Source organism: Belonocnema kinseyi, chromosome 1 (genome assembly GCF_010883055.1).
Source record: "Belonocnema kinseyi isolate 2016_QV_RU_SX_M_011 chromosome 1, B_treatae_v1, whole genome shotgun sequence".
Lineage (NCBI taxonomy): Eukaryota > Metazoa > Arthropoda > Insecta > Hymenoptera > Cynipidae > Belonocnema > Belonocnema kinseyi.
This window is the reverse complement of record NC_046657.1, coordinates 125,009,599-125,022,105: the sequence shown is the minus strand read 5'-3', so window position 1 is coordinate 125,022,105 and position 12,507 is coordinate 125,009,599. Positions and strand designations below refer to the sequence as shown.

General features: G+C 29.2%; 1 protein-coding gene across 1 annotated transcript in view; it reads right to left on the bottom strand.

The window, feature by feature from the left end:
• Nucleotides 1-12,140, bottom strand: part of LOC117167373 — a 209,052-nt gene extending 196,912 nt beyond the window's left edge. The window contains exon 1 of the mRNA XM_033352261.1: nt 11,130-12,140. The gene's annotated coding sequence lies outside the window, so the exon portion shown is untranslated. The remainder of the gene's footprint in view (nt 1-11,129) is intronic.
• Nucleotides 12,141-12,507: the final 367 nt, after the last annotated feature.

Genomic DNA, 12,507 nt, shown 5'->3' with positions numbered 1-12,507 from the left:
GCTAAATATTTGATCCATACATGACCTTCCTGGCATAAACCCACTTTGGACTTCCCAAATCTTTGTTTCTGTTATTTTCATTACCCTACGAATAAGTATTTTCCGAGAATTCCGTTAATGTCATGAATTCCATTAAATCCGTGAATTCCGGGCATTATATGCATTCAGTGAATTCCTTAAATTCAGTATATTCTGTGAATTCTACGACTTTCTTTAAATCTATGAATTCTTTAAATTTAATAAATACGCGCGTTATACATTATACATTAACAAAAGTTTTTGATCCGTCAGTAAATTTCTTTTTCTTTTTGCCAGGAACAACTGTTCTCACAAATTTCATCTTCTTATTCATTTTCTTCTGAATCATCTTCTGTTGTTTCTTTTTTGTCTACCATTGTACGTCAGTGTACAAAAAAAAATAGGACACTCACAGAGACCCTCAGCAGTAGAAAATTTCGCAATCGAATTATTCCACAAATCATTTTCTAATTTACATCTCATCTTGTGACACTCCTAGATCTTCGCATCCTTGATGGCATATTTGGTCAAGTTATTAACCTACGCATTTTCCGCCCCGCCCAGTGTCTTCTGAACGCAGCTACTGATCGTTTCAAAACGTCATAAGAGGGCCTTAACGAGGGGGGACCTTGGGCCCATTTTTCTTGCATAATACCGACCACGTTATTAAAGTTACCATTAACTCCACATTACCCATCCGGTTGGTTGTTCCTTACAGCTTACGTCGCGTCGTTAATCCTCCCACGCGATCCACAAACCCACGCCCCTGCACTTCTACAACAGGCATATTTTCAAGTCTCATAACTCTCGGAAAAACTACATACTCTCAAAGAAAATCGTATCTTCAGGTCTGCCAAATATCTGCTTGCAAAAATACGGACGTGGTGCAAAAATTATTATTATTTCTATTACAATTCTTTTCTTTTCTGAAGAATATTGCGCGATACTTTACAATGGGGGGGGGGGTCTTTGGTGAGGGGCCGTGCATAAATTACGTCAAATTTGTTTCTAAAATGTTAAACTTACAAGTTTTGAACTTTTAAATTTCAACTTTAAGTTTGAGCTTCAGATATAATCTTGGTCTGTTATGCTAGTAAAAATATTATTTTCAACAAAATAGATGAGTTTTTAAGCAAAAAGTTTAATTTTCAACTAAAAAAATAATTTTCCATCCAGGGAGATTAATTTTGTACAAAAGGAGTCAAATTTTCAAATAAAATAGTTAAATTTTAAATTAAAAACATTAGTTTAAACGTAAAATGTAATAGTTGGTACTTTCACCAGAAACTACTTTATTGATTAATTCAAAATAGTTGAATTCAGCAAAAAATACAAATTTTCAACAAAATAGTTAAATTCTTTAACAAAACAGATTCATTTTCTACCAAAAACAAACAACTTTTTGACCCTTGAAGGATCAAGCCTTAATCCCGTCAAATAAAAATTCTGAAAAAAATCAGGAATAATTTATGATTATTTTCAGATTAAATTTGGCAAGACAAATTTTTTTAAATTTCTATCATTTTGTCAGTTTTTGTTGAGTGTAAGATAACTTAAAACCTGAAAATTAGGAAAATAAAAATTAGTGAATGTTGCTCAGCTGCAACATTGGTCGTGTAAAAGTTAAGAAGATATATTGATTTTTAACCAAACGTTTGATTTTTTAACTAAAAAAATCGTTTTTTTTTTTATTAAAAATTAAATAGTTAAATTTTAAAGTAAAAAAATTAATTAAAACAAAAGATTTTTGAACAAAATATTTAGATTTACAACCAAAGACATGAATATTCAATCAAAGCATTAATTTGTAACAAATTACTTTAATTTAAAACCAAATATTTGAATTTTTAAGTAAAAACACTGACTTTCAGTTGAATTTTCAAATAAAAAAAGAGTTTTTGTGATCCAAAAATGCAATCTTACTTAAATTTTCAACTAAAAAAATTATTTTTCATCATAAAGTGTAATAGTTGATATTTTTACGAAAAACTATTTCATTGTTTAATTTAAAACAGTTAAAGTAGTTCTACAAACTCTGAACAAAATATTTAGATTTACAACCGAAGATACGAATCTTCAATACAAAAAATTTATTTGTAACGAAGTAATTAACACTTAAAACTAAATAGTTGAATTTTCAACTAAACAAAATTTCTTTTAACTAAAGAGGAAGAAATTTTAAATAAAATAGTTAAATTTTCAACTAAAGGTACGAATTAAAAATAATAAATAGTTAAAATTTAAACCAAGTGTAGTTAAATTTTTAACTAAAAAGGAGAAATTGTGACCCAGAAATGGCATCTTACTGAAATTTTCAAAACAAAAAAATTAATTTTCGACGAAAAATATTGACATTTTTACTAGAAACGTTCTCGTTTAATCCAAAATAGTTCGATTCGATAAAGAATACCAATTTTCAACAAAATAGTTGAATTTTCTAACAAAACAGATAAAAATTTGCCTCCAAATAGTTGCATTTTTAAACAAAAAATATATAAAATTTCTACCAAGGAAATTCATTTTTTAAAAGAAAAAATTTTTTCAGGTAAAAAAAAAAGTTAGCAAATTGTTAAATCTTTTACAGAAAAATGTATCTTCTAACAAAATAGTTCAATTTTTAACCCACAAAGGCAAATTTTCAACAACAAAAAAACATTGAAATTTGCAACCAAAAAAGAATGAATTTTCAACATAATTGTTGCATTTTATATTTTTTAACGTTGCATTTTTTGTTGTTTCACATGAAAATAAAACAATTTTTTTTTAAATTATCCTTTTTGCTTGAAAATTTTTACGTTTTTTTTTAAATTCCTTTCATTGTGTTGAAAATGCATCAAGTTGGTTATAAATTTTATTATTTGGTTGCAAGTATAATTACATTTATGAAACTTGAACAATTTTGTTGAAGACATCCATTTTTGTTAAAAAATAAATTTTTTTATTCGTCTTTTTGCAGTTGAAAATTCATTTTCTTTCGGTAATTTTTTTATTATTTGAAATGAACTATAATTATTTCCATGAAAGTTCACACTTCTTGGTCGAAAATTCTAACGTGTTTTTTTTTTATTTATCTTCTTGTGTTTAAAATAATATTTTTTAATTCAAAATTTTATTATTATAGTAAATTATTAACTATAGTATTTTCTTTAAAATTCAACACTTTTTTCATCATCCTTTTTATCTAAAAACCCATACCTTTGGTTGAAACTAACTTTTTTGTTGGAAATGCGATTTTTTAAATTAATTTTTTAACTTGAAAATTTAACTACTTAATTTTTGATAGAAAAGCCGATTTTTTTAAGTTTAAACTTCAACGGTTTGGTTGAAACTCCATGTATCTTGTTGAAAATATGAATTTTTTGGTAGAAAAATAATTTTATTGGTTGAAAATTTATATTTTTAGATGAAAGTGGAACTTTTTGCCTAAAAACTAATTTACTTTGTTAAAAATAACATTTTATCAGCTTCAAAGAGCAGGATTAAACTTTCTTTTTCCTTAATTATTTTTATATCAACATATCGAATTTCGGACCTTGATAGTATAATTTACGAGAAATTTCATGCGTTCACTGCTGAAAATTAAACTCCTTTCGTTTGCATACATGCTTGTGAAAGTTGGCCTGGAGCCAAACGAGTTTGTGACAAATATTAACATCGGACTTTGAGATATTGAAAATATTTGTCAAGCTATTTTCTATATTTTCTAAACCTAGAGGCCCAAAAAAGTTTGCAAAAAAGGCCGAAAATAAGGTCCTAAATAGTAATTTCAAAACTTTGAGAACTAAAATACTGTTTTTATGAAATCAGCAACATTTTTCTTGTTTTCAATTTTTATTCACGAGACTCGAGACGAGATTCGATAATTCGAGACAGTATTTGAGAATTCGAGACAAGATTCAAGAATTCAAGACGAGATTCGAGAAATATAAGATTCAAGTCGAGGCAAGAATCGAGACGAGTCAAGACTCGAGACGAAATTCGAGACAAGACAACATTTGAGACCTACCACAAAAAAATTTTGAGCTTAAACTAAAAAAAAATGTATTTGTCTCAAAACCTTAAATAAAATGGTTAATTGTTTGAAGTTGATGCATGCTTGCATATTTATTAATTCTGACCTTGAATTCTTTCCACCGGTTTATTTTCCGCTTGGGTTATTTTTCCCCCTTAAATATGTATCAAAACCACACGACGGGCCACCTGTTTCCGGTGCCGAAAATTATCTACAGGACTCCCGCATTCGTAACGGAATGTTTTTTTTTATATATGTCACGATTTCAATTTTCAACTGAAATTGTTGCATTTTTAAGCCAAATTTTCTACATGAAAGTTCAATTTAAATTTCGATAATTTGATATATCTTATATTATAACAAATATTACAAAATTTGTATATGTGATTGAAATTTAAATTTAACTGTTATGTAGATAATTTGACTTTTGTGTGGAAAATTTAACTTCTTGGTAAAAAATCAATTATTTGTTTAAACATTTTTTTATTTCTAGAGTGAAAAATCTGTCGAAGTTAGAAATATAGCCTTTAGGATTCAAAATTCGACAAATATTTTATATTTTTTTTTCCTTTTGGCTTAACATTCAGATTCTTTGTTTTTTTTGTTACTTTTTGTTTAAAACTGGATCTATTTTTATTAAATTTAACTATTAGTTTTTTTCTCTGAGAATGCATCTTTTTCGTCTGAAAATTACTTTTTCGTTTGCATTTAACCGTTTTTTACTCTAAATTAAATTATTTTTAAAAAATATCAATCGTTTTGTTAAAAATTCGTCTTTTTAGCTTCAATATCCAACAATTTGGTCAAATTTTATTCTTTTTTGACTAAAAAGTGTCGCAGGCATAAATATTTTTGGCAGACGTCTAATCTTTTTTGGTCAAAATATAAGTTATTGGTTGAAAATCAATCTTATTTGGTTTCTTGATAGAAAATTCAACTATTTGTTCTAAAATGTATGCATATTGTTGAAAATTTGTCTTTTTAGTCAAAAATAAAATTTGTTGGTCAAAAATTCAACTTTTTGGTTAAAGATCCAACTATTTTTCGGAAAATCGTCTTTTCTGGTTAAATACATTGATTCTAATTTATAATTAAACTAATTTGTTGAAGCTTCCCTTTTTAGGGAAAAAATGAATTTTTTAAAATAAAAATTTAACAATGTTTTGTTTTAAAAATTCGTCTTTTTGTCTTGTAATTTCCAGAATTAGGTAAACATTTTTACTGTGTAGTGGAAAATTTTACTGTTTTGCAGAATATTCATTTTTTTATTATAAATTAATTTTTTTAGTGAAAATTTCTTTGTTGCATTTTTGGTTATAAATTTTTTTTATTTAGCAATTTAACTATTTGTTTGAAAGTATACGTAGTTTGTTCAAAATTTGCCTTTGTGGTAAAAAAAATAAAAAAAATAATCTTCTTGCTTAAAAATTCAAAGTTTTTGTAAAAAAATGTATGTATTATGTTGCAAATTTATTTTTTGAGTCAAAAACCTTCTTAGTTTAAAAACTTAAATATTCGGTTCAAAGTTTGTCTTTTTTATAGAAAAATAATTTTTTTTGTTAAAAGTTCAGAAATTGATGTTCTTAGTTTAAAAACCTAATTATTCGGTTGAAAATTCGTCTTTTTTGCAGAAAAATCATCTTTTTGGTTGAAAATTCAACTTTATGGCTAAAAATTTATTCATTAAAAAAATTTTATAATTAAAAGTTTAATAGTTTTTGTGTTTTAAAATTTCAATAGTTTCGGAGAAAATTCAACTATTTTGTAGATAATTGCTCTTTTTTAATTAAAAATTAATTTTGCAAATGAAAATTTAACTGTCCTATTCTTGATCAAAGATTGATATTTTTAGTTTAAAAATTTAACTCTTCGCTGCAAAATTAATGTAACTTTATAAAAATTCGTATCTTTAGTAAAAAATTAATCTTATTGGTTCAAAAATTATCTGTTAGGTTGCAAATGTAATTATTAAATTAAAATTTTAACTATTTTCAGAAAGCTTGTCTTTTTAGCTTCAAAAGTCCACCTTTTGTTTCAAAATGTAAATATTTTTATGAAAATTCCTCTTTTAACATAGAAAATTAATTTTTCATGATTAAAAATTCATCTTTTTAACATAAAAATTCTACATTATGGATTAAATATTTTTCTTTTATTGAGTAAAAAATCGTTCTTTGCCCAGGGGTAAAGTATTTTGCTGAAAATTCTTTTTTTTTTTAATTGAAAAATAGGTCGAAAATGCAACTATTCAGTAAGAAATTGAACTGTTCGTGAAACTTCAAACCTTACATTTTGGTTTAAAAATTGATTTTTCAGTTCAGCAATTCAATTATTCAGTTGAAAATTTATGTCACTTTTGTCTTCAGAATTTAATAACTTCATAGAAAATTTAACCATTTTGTAGAAAAGTCGTGCTTTTTTAAAAATTAAAACATAATTTTCAAATTAAAATTTAAATGTTTCATTTTTGATTAAAAATGGATGTAATTTGTTGAAGATTTGTATTTTTTGTCTATAAAAGTAATCATCTTATTGAGAATCCAACATCTAATAATTTATTTCCTAATTGTTAAAAAAAAGTGCAAAGAAGAAATACAAAGAGCCAAAAAAAAAACAGGAAATACAAATATCGTCTGCTATCTCGACTGATTAAATTAATTATCAGTAAGAACCCTCTTAATTTAAAATATAACGAAATCGAGAAATTAAAAGCCGATCTTAATTTCTAATTAAGCTTCCCTTGAAACTTGTTTCAAGACCACAATTTTCCCCATTAACTGCGATTCAAGCCGCTGTAATAAGATTTTAATTGATTACCTGAAAAGACGTTGAAAGTATATCTAATTTGTTTAAAAAATTGTTAATAAAGAAGCGCGGAGAGTTGATGGGAAAAAAATGAAACCAAGGTAGAGATGATCATGAATCTTGTCTTTCGCTCGTTAAAGTCTCCGGCCGCTATATATAGAACTTGGCGTTTGACTCTCTTTTGCTAAGCTATTAACATTTAGCGTCCTTTTCTGGTACATACAAGATAAACTTGTGTTGAGACGAACACTAATTTCCGGTAATAATCATTCTGAATAATACATTTCTCGCTAACATTTCTGAAATTGAAACTGTTTTGGTTCAATTTGTAGTATAATAACTTTTGCACTAATGGCAGTCGGCAAAATTAATGTCTTTGCGAAGAAACGATCTCTGGGCAATAGTTTATAAAAACGTTAAAATGTTATTTAATTATCATTTAGAAGTAGGAAATAAGCTCGTTTTTTTACACTTCGGGCTTATTATTTTAGTTGTTATTAATTATTAACGATTAAAAAGAACTTTATTTGACCTTACCACTTTTAACTTATCAACTTTGTTTATTCTTGAAATTTTTTTAACTAGATATTAATATTGCATTCATTTAATATTTATTATTTATTAATATGTATTTCATATTCTTGATATTTTGAGACATTTTAATTAATCAAAATCACATGTGCAAATTCTCCCAATCTAAATATATTAAATGAAACAGGAAAAAATTGTAAAATTGATTTGTTAAAAAAAACTTCAGGAATAGATTATATTATTATCACATATTTAAAGCGTTTGTAATTCGATAATTATACAAATAAAATTTTTGATTGAATGTCTTCGTTTGCACAAATTTTTAATTTCTGTACTAAGCATTTATAAAATTACAAATCTAAAGCATTTAAAATTCATTCAATTTAATTTACAAAAATGTAAGGCCCAAAAACAAAAAACCCAAAAATATGACTCTTAAGTTAAATTCCCAGTTGTAAGTACCACCCCTCAAATCCTAAGTCGTAATACCCAAATAAGACCAAAAATAAGGTCCCAAACATTTAGTTTTAAACCGAAATATTCAAAAAAAAAGTGAGACCCAACATACGAAACCACAAGTCTTACTGAGCTATAATTTCCCAACATATTATAATCAAGATAGTAAGTCCCAAAAATGTAAGAGCTAAGTCTCAAACTATAATATCCAAAAATATAAAACGGAAAACCATAAGTCAAAAAAATATAAGACTCAAAATTGTAAGTCCCAACATACATTTTTTAATCAAACTGCCTAAAAACACGAGAATAAGAAATGAGGCTCAAAAAATATGAGACCTAAAAAAAGATAAGACCCAAAAAATATAAAGCCCGAAAATTGAGTTCAAACCCAACAATAGCAAACCTCGAATCCCAAGAAAGTGCCAAAAATAAAACACTTATAAATAAGGCCCAATAATAAGGCTTCTAAACTGAGGACTCAAACATGAGGTTCGAAACCATAAAAACAAAACCGCAAGTCCTAAACTGTAGAGCATAAAAATATGAGACTCAAAAACATAAGCCATTTAACTTCCGTATATGAAATACTCAAAAAGTAAAGTCTTGTACAATTCATTTTTAAAGAAAAATTCTTAAAAATAAAAGACTTGAAACCGTAACTTCCAAAAACATAAGTCTCCATGTCACATAAGTTCCAAAAATACAATACCCAAAAAATAAAATCCCAGATATTAATGTTTGGAAAAAAATTCCTAAAAACATAAGAACCAAGAAATTAGCCCAGAAAACATAAGGCCCACGCTTTAAGTTCCAAACTGTAAGTCCTAAGCCGCAAGGCCCAAAAATATATAACTCATAATCATAAAATAAAAATTATGAAATCCGAAACCCTAAGACCCAAAAATACAAGACCGAAATAATACTCTAAAGGTTAACTTTCTACGCGAAAGGTCCAAGAACATAAGGCCCAAACGATAGGTTCCAAACCGCATGTTTTAAACTGTAATGTTTTCAAAAATATAAAACTAAGCCACAAGTAAGAAAAAAATAGAACAAAAACCTTCAAAACCGTGCGACCCAAAATATGAGATCGCAATAAGGACCCAAAATGTAAGGCCTAAACACTAAGTGACAAGCCGTGAGTACCAAACCGCAAATTCGAAAGTGCCGTGCTAAATATATGAGACCCAAAAATAAGTCCCGATCATAAGGTCCTAAAAAATTAGGACCCAAAATATTTATAGCTCAAAATATAAAACGCAAAACCAGAAGTTAAAAAATAATATTATATATTATATTATAAGTTATAAAATACTAAAACTTGAAACCATAAGTGCCAAAAATATAAAACCAAACAATAAAATAACGAAAAATAAAACCTCCGATATTCAGTTTCGAACCGCAAATTACAAACATATCGGTCCTAATAAGTAGGACCCAGAAATAAGGCAATATTGACAGAAGTTACAGAATATTTTACTGTACTTACGGAAGACGAAAAGGTTACGCAATTTACGTATAGTTTTGTTTAAATTACACAAGAACGTGTAAATTGCGTAATATAGCGTAAATTACGTAAAATTTAAATGAAATGTTTAAGTGATTCATGAGTGGGAACTCAGAAAGTAAAAATTGAAATAATGACGCCGTTTTTTTTAACATAAAAAGCCTATTATGCCAAACTTAACAATTTTAATAGGACATAGGCGCCAGTATTTGGAAAACCAAAAGGACATAAGCGCCAAACTTTGGAATTTCAAAAGGACATAAGCGCAAAAATTTGGCAAACCGAAAGGGCATAAGCACCAAAGTTAAAAATTACAAAAGAAAATCCGCGCCAACATTTAGCAAACCGAAAGAATATAAGCGTCAAACTTTTGCTAACCGAAAGGATATAAGCGCTAGACTTAAAAATTACAAAATGACAGAAGCACTAACATTTAGTAAACTAAATTATATAAGCGTCAAACTTTAGCAAAACAAAGGTATATAACAACCAAACTTTAACAAACCAAAAGGACATAAGCACCAACATTTTAAATTTCAAAAGGACATAAGTACCAATATTTGGCAAATCAAAAGGGCATTAGCACCAATATTTGGCGGATCAAAATAAAATAACCGACAGAATTTTGCACAGAAAAAAAGCATTGGTACCAGAGTTTAGAATTTTGAAATGAGATAAGCACTAACATTTGGCAAACCAAATAATATAAGCGTTAAACTTTGACAAGACCAAGAGGACAGAAGCGCAAAACTTTGGCAAACCAAAAGGACATAAGCGCAAACATTTAGCAAACCAAAAGGATATAACATCAGCCCTAAACTTTGGCTAACAGAAAGGATATAAGCGCCAGAGTTAAAAATCATAAAACGACATGAAGCGCCAATATTCGGCAAACTAAATTATATAAGCGTCAAACTTTAGCAAAACAAAAGGATATAAGAGCCAAACTTTAACAAACCAAAAGAACTTAAGCATCAACATTTTAAATTTCAAAAGGACATAAGCACCCATATTTGGCAAATCAAAATGACATTAGCGCCAATATTTGGCGGATCAAAATAAAATAACCGCCAGAAATTCAAACAGAAAAAAAGCATTAGTACCAGAGTTTAGAATTTTAAAATGAGGTAAGCGCTAACATTTGGAAAACCCAATAATATAAGCGCAAACATTTAGCAAACCAAAAGGATATAACACAAGCGCCAAACTTTAGCTAACCGAAAGGATATAAGCGCTAGAGTTAAAAATTGCGAAAAGACATAAGCGCCAATATTTGGCAAACAAAATTATATAAGCGTCAAACTTTAGTAAAACAAAAGGATCTTAAGAGCCAAACTTTAACAAACCAAAAGGACGTAAGCGCTAACATTTGGCAAACCAAAAGGACATAAGCGCCAATATTTGGCGGATAAAAATAAAATAACCTCCAGAATTTTGTACAGAAAAAAAACCTTAGTGCCAAAGTTTGGAATTTCAAAAGGACATAAGCGCTAATATTTGGCAAAACAAATAAGATAAGCGCCAAACTTGGAAAAATTAAAGGTGCATAAGCGCTAAACTTTAGCAAACCAAAAGAAGATAAGCGCCTGAATGTAAAATTTAAAAGGACATAATCGCGAACGTTTGGTAAACCAAAAGAAAACAAACCTTCTCGAATATTTGACTCTACCGAAAGTTTACGCAACTCACAAATGGGTCTGTTCAAATAACGCAACAATATCTAAATGGCGTAAGACCGCCTAAATTACATAAAATTTAAATAAAATGCAAGTAACGAGTGGGAACTCAGTAACTCACCTGCAAATCTCCGCCTTAGAGAGCCTCGACTCCTAAGCTTGAGAAAAATATTCCCGCCTTTTGTAGCACTTTCAAGGAAAATTCGAAAAAGCACAAAAAACTATAAGAGCACAGTAGGAAAAGCACAAATCTTTGAATATTTGTCACGCATCCGCTGATCCACGTGGTCGGAGCGAGTCCGCGAATCGACAACAATCGCGAGGGTCCACTTTCCACCGGATTTTAATCACTGTGATTGCCGCTCTTCGTAATTCACGACTATCATTCACCTCAAGGCGAGGTGCAGGTATAACGAAGCACTTTACGCGCTTGATTAAAGTGGCGCCTCTTTCGCGCCCTTGCACACGCAATTCAAAAGTAACAACCTGTTCGTCTGAATCCGAATCTAATCGACAAAATCCGCTTCTTTGAAAATCAACTTTTTGCCGAAAATTAACTGTTTCATCGAGTGGATAAATTTTATTTGTCAGTGGACTTAATTACACTTTCCACTCGGTGGAGGGGATTTGGAAATTTTGAACTTGGGTTTTTTCAAATTCGAATCTGAATCCGGGGATCTCAATCCCCAACCACTTCTTTTATCATTCTACAATCAGGACCAATTCTTTGAATTTTCCTTATTTTTCCTCCTCTCTGAAGAAAAGTACTTTTCCTCTCATCGGTGAAAAATTTCCAGAACTATCGTTCCATCGCCTCTACTTTCCCGGTAGTCGCGGGACATCATGTGACCTGGACCTTCTCTCCGATTCATTAATCCCTCCCTTATTTTGCGAATTTCTTTCTTTTTTTTATGCAAAATCGATTACGTTTGCAAAATATCGATCAAGTCTCATTACCTGAGAGGGAAACTTTGCGTGTAAATATTTTGTCTCGAGAACAGCGTCTCATCGTTTGGGGAGTAATTTTGGCGGGAAATTTGAATTTAGGACAATTCTTTTTTTTATAAAAGGCACTGCACTACACACACTGGTGGATCGAAAACTTGAAAAACAATCGAACAGACTCAAGGAAGAGTCCTTTCGGATCGGCGCGAGGCTCGAGACTGCCAGCGGACAGTCTTAACAGTTTGAGAGTTACCTGTAGAGGAAGGAGAGAGAAGGAGAGTCGCGGTGAGAGAGAGAAGGGACAGGAACGACACCTGTGGCGTTGGAACCACCGTGACGTTTTCAGATGCATTGAATCTTGATTGGAATCAATTTCTAATAAGTCTCATCCATCTCCATTCTTCAATGTACCTCTTACGTAAGTCATTTCTTCCATAATTTCAATCCTTTTTTCTGTTTTGATCTACTTTAACTTTCATTAATGAGATTCTACTATTTCCTACCACCTCCTCAAAAGTAACGAAGTTTTTACATTCTCATCAGAAAAGTTATTT